Source organism: Triplophysa rosa, linkage group LG25 (genome assembly GCF_024868665.1).
Source record: "Triplophysa rosa linkage group LG25, Trosa_1v2, whole genome shotgun sequence".
NCBI lineage: Eukaryota > Metazoa > Chordata > Actinopteri > Cypriniformes > Nemacheilidae > Triplophysa > Triplophysa rosa.
In genome coordinates this window covers 6,430,904-6,447,453 of record NC_079914.1, presented here as the reverse complement: position 1 = coordinate 6,447,453, position 16,550 = coordinate 6,430,904, and the positions used below count along the sequence as shown (strand labels likewise).

The 16,550-nt window shown below is 36.1% G+C and overlaps 1 long non-coding RNA gene across 1 annotated transcript; it reads left to right on the top strand.

Moving 5' to 3' along the window:
• Nucleotides 1-9,313: 9,313 nt before the first annotated feature.
• LOC130548257 (uncharacterized) lies at nucleotides 9,314-12,692 on the top strand. Its single transcript, XR_008961997.1, has 3 exons — nucleotides 9,314-11,120; nucleotides 11,261-11,307; nucleotides 11,417-12,692. It is a non-coding gene; the product is annotated as an uncharacterized LOC130548257 (long non-coding RNA).
• The last annotated feature ends 3,858 nt before the right edge of the window (nucleotides 12,693-16,550 follow it).

Sequence of the window (16,550 nt, the reverse complement as noted above, 5' to 3'; positions counted from 1 at the left end):
CATACAGTAAAATCACTGAAGTCAGCATTTTGATTTACAAAGACACATTCCTTTATGAATATTGAGTGTGAATATGAAGTCTCATTTGTATTGTGCTTACATGTTACAGCCTCATCATAGGAACTGACAACCCTCTGAGTAAAAGCTTCCACACACACACACACACACACACACAAAAAACAAAAAAATGGACAAAAAAATGTCCCCACAAGGACAAGGGTTTTTGGATATCGCCATCTTTGTGGGGACATTTTGTCCCCATACCATAGGGTTTACCCTTCCCGCACGCACACACACACACACACACACACACACACACACACACACACACACACACACACACACACACACACACACACACACACGCGCACACACACACACACACGCGCGCACACACACACACACACACACACACAGGAACAGGTGAGAAGATGTTTCTGGTTCATTAGTAATGGCATACTCATAGACACACCTTAACCCCACCCGAGTGGAATGGGGTTTTTACGCAGCGCTAGTTTCAGTCTCACTGTGATACATTCGCAGCTCGATGGAAAACGTGGGTGGACACGTTTATAGGCATCCATGAAACACCTCATGCCCAACCCAACTGAATGTCATGTGCGGTTGTGTTGCTTTTGTTTGGTCCTCGAGGTAATGGACTAACTAACATTGTTTACATGGCCTTAGGATGTGCATTGTTTTCTGATGCCTGGTCTTGTGTAGCGTTGCCAGTCTAGATCTGCTGAGAGCTGTTCCCATTTCCTGTTTAACAGGAAGACACGGACCGCATCGGTCTTTGTGTCAGTCAAGAGAGACAGGAAGAGGATACGGCCCACAGGAAGCAGCTCCCCCCAGTTGCTCAGAATCATCCCTGCTGTATAGGCTAAATAAACTCCATGTACCCAGTCTGTCCGTTGTTTGTGGCTTTACGGTAAAATATATGGCAAAACAAACTTTGCTGTTGTTACTGTGAAAAGCTTTTTCTACTTCTGAGCCTTAAATGTAATGTAACTGTTAGTTAATCACACATCTCAAACAGTGTTTGAGTAAAAAACAACAAGTAAATATAAAACCAAATAATTATATTGATTATTACTGACAAATCGCATATTGTTTATTAAATAACACAATAACACAGTGTAAGAAATACAAATTTTTGTTTAGTCTGACCTTTTATAGTTCTTGTGCAATTCTGTGATGCTGATTATTGTGGTAATATTTATTTTCATGTAGCATCAATGTTTTAGTGTATATTTAGTCAAGTAAATTTTTAAGTTATACTTTTAATTATGATATATCAGTATATTGCAAATAAACAAAAACTGTACAAATTTTCACATATTTTAAAAATGATTTTCCAATTGTCACTGTCAGAACATTCGAGAAATTTCTGTAACACAGGGAAGATGGGATGAAGCGATGATGGGTGACTGCGTCTGGAACTTGGTTCGTGAGGACAGTATTAGTCATAAAAGGCAAAAACGATCCAATGTACACTTCTGAAGTTTTGGACGGCTAATTTTTAGGAACTGTTATGTTAAACTGTTGCTTTGAGGTCAGTGTTATGCCAGTACCTTGTTATTTCTGCGTATGAGTAATAATACCGAAATGTATAAATGTGTGAAAATACTTTCTTTTTTTGTGAAAAAATTATGTAATTTTCGTATTCAGCATGTTAAACTTCATAAAGAAACAAAATTTCGTTATATTGTTTAATTGATCACAAATAATGTATTTAATAGTTAAAGGTTACAGGTGAGTTATGCATAATTGACGGTTTCAAAGTGACAACATAAACAAACAATACTGTGCATGCACACGTTCATGGGCTGCAGTTAACTTCCGGTACACATTCACAAACAATAGAGTGCCTGTAGATTATTTCTGATAACAAGCAAAAGAAACCGAGAAGAACCATTAGTTCTACAACAAAATTCAACAAATCGTTTATTTAATACAATTATTATACAGTAAAATAATAATACAAATTAATATTAACATAAATTTAATTTAATATAATAGTTATATTATTAGACACTAGCCAAACACAAACCGGAAGTTAACTTGGGGTCAGGCGCGCGTCCACTAAAACGGTCTGTAGGTGGGTAATTTATTTGTAAATATTTATAATATTATTACCCAGAAGAATTTTTTACAGTGGTTGTTCTTAGCTCAGGAGATATAATAAGTCCATTTTTTTGTAAACAATTTCACAACTGCAATTTTTCAAAAGCCACTACACTTCAATGGAAATTCATGTAGAAGGTTTGCTGACATACATCACACCAACCAGACGTGTTCCTGTAATGTTTCTGTAATTTCTGTACTACCTTTAAATAGGAAGTAACACAGGTGCAATGTCACCACAATCTGACCAGAAAGAAACTGTTAATTGACACAGAAACACATCTGTGACTCACACACTCACCCATCTACACACATTTCACGGCCCAGGAGCCATTTTTGGACTGAAAGAGGGTTTGTGGTTTAGCTTTGATATGCACATCCCCATTTTCATCCTGAAAGCAAGAAGGGAACTGTAGATAGTTTTACGCATTATTATGCGCAAAGTCACTGCAGCTTTTTATCGAAACTTCTCACAGCAATTGCCATAAATGGATCATCGGATCTCTCGACATTTAAAAATAAGGAAGTGTTTTGAAAATGGTAGGTATTCACAGACATCACTTTTTGAGAATCTACCTTGTTGAAATGTACTGTGGTGACCATGTGATGTTAAAATGGGTCAAACATAATGTCATACTTTATATTAATGGTTTTATATGAGGTTTGAGAGCTATTTGTAAGGTTTTTAGGCTATTATGATTTTATTTGTTTTAGAGAAACTCATCATCAGATTGATGGTGGATGTGTGTAAAGTCATTGATATTTTACTTTAAGGGAAATGATCCAAATTCTGCAAAAACATTGTAGTCAGCTTGACATGTTGTAGCATGAGCATTGAAGTAACAAGTCTGTAAAAATGAGTATGTGTGTGTATATGCCAGATCTATTAGGTCTTGCACATCCGGCTGTATTGTTTCAGGAGTGAAGTTACTCATATATCTAATGTGACTCAGGTTTGGTATTTACTTTGAACTGGTTGACTCATTCTAATCATTTTTAATAAGATTGTGCATTTTAGCCCTTCACCAGAGCCAACCTCCTACTCAAAGGGTTTCTTTGCGGCCAGACTGTTGATCGACTGGACCGTTTGCAGTTATCCTGTGCAATTAATTGTACAAAACCAAAAAATTATACTATAATGAAGACTGGAGAGCCACACACTGCATTAAAAATGCCATTTCAAGTGCTTTCACGCAAATGTGCATTTTAAAGGAATACTTTACTAGCAAATCAAAATTTCCCCATGTTTTACTCACCCTCAAGGCATCCTAACTGAATACGGATTTCTTCTTGAAGAATAATGCAGTAGGAGTTATAATACCACGTATCATTTTACTTCCATGCGGTAGAATGGGAGTGAATGGGTGTTGACTTTTTGAAGCTCCAAAAAGTGCATCCATCGAACAAAGAACTGCTCGCCACGGCTCCGTGGTCTTAACAAAGGTCTTCTGAAGCGAATCGGTGCGTTTAAGAGAAATATCCATATTGACAGCGCTATTAACGTTGATGTCTAGCTTTCGTCATCCCTCGAATGCACGTGAACCAGAGGCTTGTTTTTCCGGCAAATGACGGTGACGAAAGCTCCTGCCAGAGTAGACGCTATCCTACTAGAACAAAATGAAAAAATGCAGCATTCGTCATCAGAATTTACGACACGCCTGCGTCATCAGCTGGAAAAACAAGCCTCTGGTTCACGAGCAAATTTTGATTTGGTAGTAAAGTATCCCTTTAATGAATAAAATAAATCACATATCATATTGATTTAAAGTAATGTCTAAATATTTATTTAAAGCTCATAGGCATAATGTTTTGGTCAAGTTTGAAGCTTTTTAGTATGATTTTATTGGAAAATTTAACACAATCGTATGTTTTAGTGCGATTAAAATTAGGGGCGGAGTTAGGGGTAGGGCTTCATAATGGATTTTTTATGCTCATTTTTTTCGTGCAATTTACATTGTACAGATTCATACAATTAGCCACCTGGAAAATATATCTTATGTTATGGATTGCCAATGTGTAACTGTTCACGGATGATGGACGATGCCACAGGTGGTAAGTGAGGGTAAAATGAATTTAATAAACAAAAACTGGAAACAGGAACAAAAAGGGTAATCCACAAAATAATATAATCCACAGGGTAATCCACAAAAAGGGTAAGTAATCCACTGAACAAAGTACAAACATGAGCAAAAAACATCCAAGGAACAAGGTGACACTAGAAAAACATCCACGGAACACGATAACATAGAAAAACATCCAAGGGAATAAGGGTTTGGAACTAGGTAAACACTAATTTACAACTTGACAAACTTACAACAAGACCTGACAAAACACAATGGGCAAAGGAGAGTACATATAGTGTCCGGATAACGAGGATGATGTGGTGCAGGTGACAGTCAATGATGACGAATAGGTGCAATGTCAATGAGGGACTCGTGAGGGAGCGTGGGGAAAGAACATCATGGGGCAAAAACGGAGAAAACAAACTAGGGACCGACGGGAGTGTCACACAATGTATATACGGAAGTGGGATACCTATATTTTATAGATGGTCTGTGTCTGTTGATTGGTCTGGGGTGCGTTTCCCAAAAGCATCGTTATAGCTCACTATGGTCGCAAGTTCCGTTGTAACTGTCAGTGTTGGGTAAGTTACTCTCAAAAAGTAATAAATTACTAGTTACTAATTACATATTCAATAGTGTAATTAGATTACTGTACAAATTACTCTCTCCAAAACGTATTTAGTTACTTATTACTAATTATTTTCTATATCCTATATCAACCTTGATTAGTTAAGTGATTCAAGGATAGACATGAAAGGGCTCTTTTAATTCATTTAAATAAATAATATTAAACTACATAAAGTAGTGTTATTAACTGACCAAAGTATTACAAATGTGAGAATTATACATTAAAGCACAGATTTTAAAGTTAGACTCTGAATTTTGATGTCAATTCCACTATTACACACACATATATTACACAAAGTATTTAGTTTAATTACATCAAAAGTAACTGTAATTAAATTACAGAAAAAATAAGAGTAATCCCTTACTTTACTTTTTCAAGGGAAAAGTAATTAAATTACAGTAACTAATTACTTAGTAACTAGTTACACCCAACACTGGACTGCATTGTATAGTTGTACTGAACTATAGTTCAACGATTCAAGTGTTTTCTAAAAACTATCGTTCCAACGATCAATTGCAAACAGTATTGCAAAGTTGCGTGGTTGGAACTACTGCTCTCGAGCTGTGGTTAGAAACATAGTTCCTTGTTATGACATGTAGACTTACATACTGTACATCATGCTTTTGAGCAAAATAAGCAAGCAACAAGCAGTGCAGGAAAGTTGAAAATGAAAAAAAAATAGGAAAACAAAAGTAGTTTTTAGAGCAATAATATGACATTATATCGATCAAACGGATTTACTAGTAGACGTTTTTACTCCACCACCTGTGTGATGTCATCAACTATATTGTTAAAACAACGTGGTTTAAACGACAAATGCACGACAAAGTTAATATGTTTTTGGGAAACAGTTGTAACTTGGTAGTTAGTTTCTCCAACGATGCATCGTACCATGGTGGTTAACCAGTGAGTTATGTCGTTGTTCGGAAAAAGGCACCCCTGGCTAGTGGCTAATAAAACTATTTAAAAATTTTTTATATTAAATTATTAAGTAAATTAAAATATTAGCCTATGCTATTTGTATTATTGTTACATAATAACTCATTTAAAGGAGTTATATTGCACGGCTAAAACGAATATTATTGTTTGTTTTAGATGTAACGCAATGTGTATACATCATTTAAAGTTAAAAAAACGTTGTATTTTCCACATACCGTGCATGTTTGTATCTCCTCTTTGCTCTGCCTCTCTGAAACGCGCTGATTTTTTACAAAGCTCATCGCTCTGAAAAGCGAGGTGTGCTATGATTGGCCAGTTCACCAGTGCGTAGTGATTGGTCAAATACTGCAAGCGTGTGATGGAAATGTAACGCCTCTTACCATATTCGGAACATCAGGTTCCAAAGCAATTGTACTGACAGCCGATACAATGAGATTTACAATTACGCCCACCTTAACTACGTGTAGATTTGGGCGGTCTTAGTCAAATCATGTTACGAAGTTACGTAGATTCGCCGGGGTGTGGTTACACGAGGCGTTTCAGGCAAGTCTGGTTGAGCATTCACTTTTAGATAGAATGCATCTTTTGTTCCCACACTTTCATTTGTGCAATTTTACGTGTCTAATACATGCATGGGCAACTTATAACACACCAAAGACACAGAAAAACACGTACTTCCGCCATATGACCCCTTTAATGCTTTTTCTGCATGTTGTTTACTGTCGCACCCTAATTAATGGTTATGTGACACACATTCATGTGTTCACAGTTTGTCAGAGCCACCAAACAGGTTGTGAAGAATGTGATCTGTACACAGAAACAAACTCACACAGAAAAATCACATGTGTCCACCAACCCACACACACATCCCCGGATGAGTCACTGCGAGGGGATGTATCGTCTGCCGACACCCAGGGATCCCGTATCACTTCATCTCCCGGCTTCTAATTGGCTCGCGAGGAGCAGGTACGAGGGGTTTAAGTATAGCTATATGTTGTGAGTAGTGGGGGAAGAGTTTGTGTGTTGAGTGAGAGAGCTCTGTAATGAAGGCAGTGGGTTAAGATATTTATAGAGTTTGCTTCAGTGGAGGGGAGAAAACCTCCATAGGCGATGTGTCACCCGTTGGTTGCCGTTGCTTCTTATCACAACACCCCCACCATCCCTCCTTCATTTATTCATCCCTCGTTCTTTCCCTGGAGATCTAAGATCAAGGATATTGAAAAATGAGTCATTCGCTTCATATGGTTCGCCGATGTATATGGAAGTGGGATGCCACTTGGGAGCTGTCTTTTATATGTACGGTCCACATCATGCTTTCTAAACAAAATATTTGAACATTTTTATTGCTGTCATCACTGATGTTCTCCTTGAATTAACATCTTTCACTTTCAAAGAAATGTTTCGGGTTCAAAATGAGTTTAAGCGCTATCGATAGCTACTGTGGTATGCTCTGTTGTGGTGCGAGTCGGATTGCATGCTGCAAATATGAGAGGTTAAAAAATATAATTCTGTTGTCATTTACTCACCCTCATGTTGTTCCAAATCCTCTAAGACTTTTTGAGGAATATCCAGGACAATCTTTTCTGTAAAATAAACATTTTGGGATTGAGGCTGTCAATTTCCTAAATGACATAATACAACATTTAAGTATCATAAATGTGGTCCACATGACTTATGACTAATAGTTTCCTCATAAAAATGCTATTATACGACTTACAATATAGCATTATAATATTGTAGCGAGTTTTTCATTATATAGAAAAAAATGCATTTTCTTCCAGAATTCCACTGCAAAAACTGCAAAAATGTTTAATAGTATAGTGTTTTGTCTTGTTTTCCAGTACAAATATTGAAATATTCTTAAAAAAGATACATTGACAGTGACAAAATGACCTAAGTAGAGATGCACCAATATTTCGGCCAATAATTGGTATAGGTTAATAAAAGCAATGTTTTACACTGTCAGCTATCAGCCGATATTTTAAAAACAGCCGACGGTCAGGGCCAATACATACTGTCAATCAAAAGAGGACAGAAAAATGCAATGAATTTGTGCTCTGTATGTAGAAAATCTTAAGAAACTTCAACTTTGATGTTCAATAGTCATTAGTTGAATCTTTAGAATCGGTATCGGCAGATATAACTCTGAATAATCGACTATTGTTGGAGAAATTTAGTATCTCTAACATTAAGGGTTTTCTGGACAAAATATCACAATTTTGTGTTTACACATGTTTTACACAAAGAAACCTGCCAATAATCTAAGAAAAATAAACAAGTCAAGTTGCAATTTAACTCAATAAACCTGATTCTAATGTATTTTTCTTACTTCATGTGCAGATATTTCTAACTAAGCATCACTTAATTATGATTTTTGTTCAGAAAACAAGACTTTATACGGTGTGAGGTCTTTTTGCTTCTCAAGTAAATGTGGCTTAACTTTAAGATATGTACTGGACAACAAACTATAAATATAACAAATTCATTTTTGCAGTGTGTGAAAAACAAACGTCAAACAAATGTGGAAGCGTAATTAAATAATGACAGAAATTTAATTGTGTTAAAACCATCCCACGTCTGGAATAGCCCCATCCCAAGTCTAGGTAGCCTCCCTCTCCTGTGAGAACACACTGTGGGTTACAATCAGGAAGGATTGTAAATGATTGTTTACTCTCCCATTAGGATGCCATAATAAAAGCTCTGCCAGGATGGAGAAATGGTCACTCTGCCCTGGCCTGAAGCTATCTCCCGTCACATTGGGTGCAATCCAGATCCCTTCTGTCTCTTATTTTCTTCATTTTATTCTTTCCTTTTTATGCCCCCCTCCCCACTCGAAGTCTGAGTGGGAGTCAGAACGCCAAATCCATTCAGCGAGACTTAAACGCAGTGACCAGCACAGAAGGACAAAGAGGAAATCAAAGACGTGTTGAGTCGTGTTGAGTTATGGCAGACATAACGCATACAAAACGTCTAGTGCTCGGCTTTCCATTGCATTCTCAGATAGTATAATCATACGGGTTCATAATGTATAGGTATAAATAAAAAACAAAACATTGAAATTAATGAAAAGCTACGGTGTACATTAATATCTCACGGACAAATGTCTACATATAAATGCAGACAAAAAGTATCTCAACACTTGTCATTAAATTTAAACTGCACAATAGGCTTGCCACACTGGGCAGAACAATAAGACGTGTGTTTACATCTAGAGGTGATGTGGGGAAATCCCAGGAACCCTTTAAACTTTCCAGCTGAACGTCTTAAGCGCTGTCGTCATCGTCTGGAATAGACGATTGTTTTACATGTGCGTAAAGTGGCGAGAAGGTGTTAGGAAACAAATGCATTTCCGTAAACAGAAGTAGGCACTTAAATAGACCATCAGAAACAGAAATGAGAAACAAATTGAAAATCTTTCGAAGCTCTGAGGTCCAGTGCACATGGAGAACGTAAAACAAAATGCAAATGAAATGGAAATTTATGTTAAAGACTTTATAATCTCTTATATCTTCTTTTTAAAGCGGTGTTGTCACATTGAAAAATGACCAATATACTATACACTGTAAAAAAAGATTGTATTTTAACAGGAAAAAACCTTAATATTTTACTGTAATTTTTTCTTTTTTTTAAATTGTATACAAATTTCATTAAAATTACAGACAATTATCTGTTAATTAATAACCCACATATTATTTTACGTGTTAAGACAATAATGACAAATTACATGTTTTTCTTGTTTTTGTAGAGAAAAAATACTGTAATATTTATACAGTATTTTTACTGCTTTCTTAAGTAACATACAAATTTATGTAAAATTATGATAATTTTCTGTAATTAAATTTGTTGCTCATTATATAAAGGTTTATTTCTGTACAAATAATTTAACGGTTTTCTTCCATATTTTTAAGTCAGATCTTAGTTTTTTTATTAGTGTATATGCATATTTTTACGTTAAATTTTTTAGCAAACTGTTTAGTTAGGCTACAGTACATTTAAACAATACACAGTCAAAATTACAAAGCTGCACTACTCTTGAGGTTGGAACTTTCATGTTTCCTGAAAGTGATATGACAGCCCCGTTGAAAAAAACAGCATATGCTGGTTAGGTATGTTTTGAAGCATGGTAGCTGGTTTAAGCTGAGAACCAGCCGGTTGCATAAAGCACCTTAAGTGTAATTTTGCCTTAAGTGTGTCCTTAAGTATACCTTAAGTTTTACTAAAGTTATTCTCCTATTGTCTTCGGTAAAGGGAAATCACCTCTAAAGTGTCATACTTAAGGGAAAAAATTAAGCTGCTTTATGCAACCGGGCCCCGCACATGACCAGCTCAAACCAGCTACCATGCTTCAAAACATACCTAACTACAGTAGCATAAGGCTGTTTTTTTCAACAGGGAGAGAAAGCACATGGCAGTAAACATGACAAAAGTTGCAATAGTCTAGCCAACAAAAACATGATTAATGATAATCATTAATAAATTCATTTTTTCTCATATCATGAATGGCTATGGCCTAACCACTACAGTCCATACATTAAACCTGGTTAGCTCAGAGAGAAAAACCTTAAAGACAGGAGAATGGACTGATTTAAAACTGCAGTTAAAGAAACATATGAAAACAAACGTAATCAGTATAGAACTTTGGAGAATGTGGCCAGAGGCTTAACAGATTTGTTCAAATTCAAGAGGATCATTCTAGGACAATACATCGAGCTGTAAGTTACCATAATGTTAATACATTTAGTAATGATCTTTTCATATAGGCCTGCAGTATGTCATAAGCATCTTGTTTGCTCTTTTGCTATTTTGTAAAAGTAGTGGCTGCATTTTTGTTGATTGTCGTCAGCCCTAATTTTGTTTCATGTAATGGCACTGAAACATTTTATATTTGTGTGCCTGTTTTTTAGAAACCACTTCCAAGCACCAAACGTGTGTATTCATTAAACTTGTACCATACATTAGTTAATTTTATTCATATACTGCAATGAAAACATCTGACCAATTAAATATATAGCAACATTCAAATAAAACTAAACACGTTTATTTTCTTTTAAAAACAACCTATCTTAACTATAGCTGTTGTTACTACACTTGCTATTGGTAAACAGATGTCATTGGTTGACTCCCCGTGCTGCTTTGAGCACGATTGGGTAAACTTACTGTCATTCAGGAAACTAGCCAATTAGAGCTGTTCGCGCCCTTCACTGGTTCATTTTGAACATACGCGAGGAATTGATGTCTGTCAGTTAGTTTCAGTAGTATTGATGGTCCAGTTATATGTAAACAGCGCTGAAGACACGAAGTCGTGTGGAAGTTGCAGGCTGCTGGAGAATAATCACACGCATTAACAGCTTTACCAGCAGAAGGTAAAAACTTGTTTTTGTATTTTCGTCTAGTGTGATGCTAATCGTGATTAGCGATATTAGCACTAACTTCAATGCTATAACATTCTACATAATATTGAGCTTAAGTAATCTTCCTCTTCTCACACGTGTTTTTCTTTAAGTACACAGAAATATATGATAAGATTTGCCTGGGCAGTACACACACCTGGTAAGTATGTGTAACGTTAGATTTCTTTCTGACTTTCTTTTGCATTCCATTTTAAACACTAATTTCAACAATAACTGTTAATGATAAAACATTTGCTCTCATTTTTTAGATGAAGGGAAGAAAAGCTACCCAGGCACCCAAACTCCATCGGTAGTAAGTGTTTAAACATTCGACCTGAGTATTTGTATTATGTTGTTATTAACAATTGTGTAATATTATGTATGCTTAATACTGTTATAATGTAACTCTGTAACCGTTTGGGTTACGTATTTCTTGGGTTAAAACATAACAAAATAAGGGACTTTTTATTTTCTAACTCTTACAATAACAATCACGTACAGTTAAACATTTACATCATTTGTGAAAGAAAAATTGTCCATTCCTTTAAACTGGTGACTTGTTTTGCTGATTTAATGATGGAAGTTATAAGACTTACATTTAAGTTAGCATTGTAACTTGTTTTCTAACAGTATACTCTGTATTCACATTGCCGTAATGTATAATGATGGCAGATTCAGTCCTTTATCTAACGTTACTACATTGCATATTTGCCACAGACTCATTTACTTTTTTGTGGTATGTTTTTACTTATGGTATGATTTACTTATTCTGACAGTTTGATGTTTGTCCAAATATACTATCAAAACTTCCTCCGATACCTTTTTGTGACCCTGTGTAAATGTTTTCAACACCACTTGAAACTGTTGTATTTCTCCAGGATTAAAAGTTTGTTTTATAAGAATTTGATGAATGTATTGTATGGGGATGTACTTTTTATTTATTTATTATATTCAACCATTTGTTTAAAGCATATACTGTAATTCTGTACTGTAAAGAAGTCAATCATTGTGTATTTCGAGTGTACATTTACAAATTATGGTGATTGTGTTCATATGATTAATATGTTTACCTAAATAAAATGTTATTCTACAATGCTAAACATGTGTTTTTCATTTTATTGACAGTATCTGACTAGTAATTCATGGCCAATATCTGTAAAGTTACAGAGCATTTACTGTATTAAAAGTATTTGACTGAAAAAATTCAGGAAAGAAACTGTAAAATAACAGTGTTTTTCTGCAGAACATTAGTACTTTCACATAGTTTAAAGAGGTTTATCATTATAATTCAGAAAAAAAAGCATAAAATAACAGTATTTTTCTGTAAAACCTTATGTGCAGTCACTTTATTGAAGGTGTTTGATCGTAATAATTAAGGAAAAGTCTGTGAAATAACTGTGTTTCCCTGTAAAACATTTAAAGAAAAATTACGTAAATGTAATGTTTTTCTCCATTATTTGATTTACGGAGTTTCATCTTAATTTTATGGTTTTTGTTTGGCAGCCGCTGCTGCCAGTGATTTGACCGTTTTTTTACGATATTTTTTTTTACAGTGTACGCTAAGCCATATATACAGTATAGTATGTTTACGTTGCTTTTTTGTCATTTTTAAAGGTGAACAGCTCTCAACAATTTTCACTGAGCTGAATTTCTGAAACCCAAACATAACACGATGCATAGAAATCAGTTGCATGTTTAAACTGAATTTGATGAAACAATTTACACAAAAAGAAAGAAAGAACTCATGTTTAGAATATGGGGATAACAAACAAACAAAAAATACACTTAACATGACAGTGCTGCACTATTGACCCACTTCGTCGCCCGCCTCACCTCGTGATTTCATTACGTGTAAATCTCTAGAGATTAGACCGAGATGACTCATCTCACGTCTCGTATTCTGAAACCGTTACTTATGGTTTTCTTGAGCATGTGAAAATAAACAAGAGTAGCTCTTTTGACAATGTTTATCATTTAATAAAGAGACGCATGAGAGCTTTTAGATCATATTGTTATGCCATCATTTCTCTTCTGGTATTGCGTCGTGTTGTGTTTGGTTACTCATCCTGGGGTAGATGACTTTTCTACCTGTCAATCATTCTCCACCCCTCCTCCCTTTAAACACACAGGATGAGAAACATGCGAAAAACAAAACAGCTCTGAAACCTACTAAGCTTCCTATATGTCCTACAGAAATGGACGTGAAGTTGTTAAGGGACTGATTTGATGTTTAGAAAATAGTAATTTTTTATTAGTTTCAATTTTACAGTATCAGATTTTCAGTTCATGCCCAGCTAACACAGTACGTTCTGATGACGTCGCCAGTTCGTCTTCATTTGGTCACCGTGACATTACTTTGTGACCACGTTCTGAGGACGTCTTTGCAACGTTACGTTTCTTAGAATTGTTGCTTACGTTCCAGAAACGTCCTAGCCACGTCCTCAAATAACGTCGTAAATTAATCCCATGGAGAACGTTGTAGTGACGTGATGTACTGGTCTTCAGATAACCTGGACACTGGTCATTTGATTAATGAATCTGGCATTTCTATTTATTATGTTATTGTACGGAAAATTTATGATCAGAGTAAAATCTGTTATAATGTCAAGACACTATAAATCTGACTTCTGACAGCTATTAAACAGGAGTTTAATTTGATACCACAATTAAAACTGCGTTTCTATTTATTTAGTGCACGCGTCTGAAATGTGCGCAGAGCAGCGCACTCGCATCATTTAAACGTTAACGATCATTTCTTTTTTTGTCACTGCCTGATATTCCTTTAGATGTTTATTAATATTATTTCTTTACTTTATACCTAACAGATGTGAGAGTAAACACATATTTTAGTGATTTTCGATCGATTTGGCGCGTTTAAATGAACGGACCCTGATGTTTGTGAGTGTGACTAAAGAAGCTTTTGATTGTTGTTTTTAAAAACGGACACCCTGCTTAACGTATGTGGTAAGACAAGAATATAATGTTAAGCTGTTACGTCGTCACGACGAATATGGGAATCACAAAGTTAGGTCGCTGGAACGTTATTATGGTACGTTGTGGCAACGAATATGGTCCGGTCCAGGTACGTCGTCACAATGTAACCGTGTTAGCTGGGTGGTTATTGTGACCAAGCGCCTTTGCTACGGTAACGATATTATCACGATATAACTTCAAATGTTTTCTTTTCTAAATGAACAAGTAATGCTTTCAGTCAAATGCATCTTTACTTTTGTTCATTTTGTGTTTTCTCCATTTTTTGGACAACAAATCACACTTAAAATTCGAGTTTGTGACCATTTTAAGGGGGTCAGGTGCTGAATTATTTGCGATTTTATCATGTTTGTAATTAAAGGTGCTGTGTGTAATTTTTTGGAGGATCTATTGAGAGAAATGCAATATAATATACATAACTATGTCTTCAGAGGTGTATAAAGACCTTACATAATGAAGTGTTATGTTTTTATTATCTTAGAATGAGCTATTTCTATATACATACACCGCGGGTCCCCTCTTTCATGGGATTCGCCATGTTGTTTCTACAGTAGCCCTAAACGGACAAACTGCTCTACAGAACGTGTTTCGTAAATACGTTATCTCCTTTGGTGAAGAAGTATAAACGTGACGACATCTTAGTTCTGTGTTAGCCACGGTAGTGCATCGAAAGGGAGGGGAGTGGAGTGAGCCGTTGGTTGCAATTTGCAACCTTACCGCTAGATGTCGCTAAATTTCATACACTGGACCTTTAACACCATCAGTAATCACAATTTTTAATATCACGGTTATTTCCAATACCAGTTTATTGTGACACCCCAAATCCAAGTATTTTGGTATATTTTAAAATAAACATTAATTTATGATGGTGTAAATATGTTAAATATTGTAATCTAAATACTGTATATGACAAAATGAAATTCAGAGGACTCCCAAACTCTCTCAGAATCAGAATATTTTCCACACATACAGGCAGAATGACACAAAAACGCAGACATTCGCTTCAGACTCAGACCCTGATGTGGTTTTTCATTCAATCCGACAACGCCTGGCAGCACTTGAAGTATGTGCTATTTTTATTGCGGCTCACTAGTGCAGCTTTGTGCCTCTGAATAGAGAAGGTGAGGTGCATTTATATCTCTCTCTTTCTCTGAGTCCTGCAGCATTGTGACATTCAAATAATACAGTTGGAGGGGTGGGTTGTGTGACTCAGGCCTGTATGTCTCTGTGTGTGTGGTTTTACAAAAACCATCCCACATAAAGTGAAAATTATTGTTTTGGCAATGCACATTGTCCTATAAATTAGGCTGACCTGACGCAATATGAATCATTTCAAACATAAGACTGCCAAATGGTATAACGTTGTGTTCCTGGAACGCTTTACGCTCCGGGCAGGCTTCCATAAATGTTCCGAAGTCTTTTAATGTTTGTCTGGTTTTTATATCCCACATTTCTGTCTGTTATTGATCAGCTGAAAAAGGGATGTACGTTTACTGTGTGTGTCATACTATGACCCGCTATATTACCGGCACACAGCTGTGGGTAGAGGATTTCTGTCATTAAACGTAGTCATTGTATTCCACATCAATACCATCATCGGAGCAGGGGAGGGGCTTACCAGGTGCGTTAGAGCATATCGATTCGATTAGTGTTAAAGGGATGCTTGTGTATGAGTCAACCTGTGTGGGTTTATTTCTTGTGTGGAACATAAAAGAAGTCAGCAAGTTCCTCAAGCTAATCTTTACTATTAAAGTTGAATGGTGACCCGAGCTAGTCCCCATCCACTTTTATTGTAAGAAGAGCGTGAATATCTCCCTTTGCATTTCACAGAATGAAAAGAACTCAGAAAGAGACACCAAAGGCCAAACATAATGAAGATAAATAAAAGATGATAGAACCAAAATTTGGGGGTACTGTCCCTTTAAGGCCCTTCAACAGCTATAAATGCAAACAGTTAGCTGCTGCATTGAACCTGTGGTATAGTATAATATAGCTTGACACTTGACTTCATTGAGTTCAGTGCGTTTGGGAATGCAGCACAAACCATGTAAAAAGTGTGTGTGTGTGTGTGCGTGCGTGCGTGCGTGCGTGCGTGTGTGTGTGTGTGTGTGTGTGTGTGAACGGGTTCATCATTTATATATTAAGAATTGTGGTAGTCAGCAAGGAATTTCTGTCAGGAATCCAGGAAACACCTGCATCTGTGTCTACAGCAAAGAACTCATTGTGATCGTCCTATCTTACAATGTACATACATCAGGAAGGCATGCTATACACACACACACACACACACACACATACACATAAACACAGGCATGCACACATACACATGTGATGTGGACAGACTAGAGAAGAAAGAAAATGACTCACACGGAGAGAAGAGAGATCAAGAATGTTATATTTGGAGGTTCTACA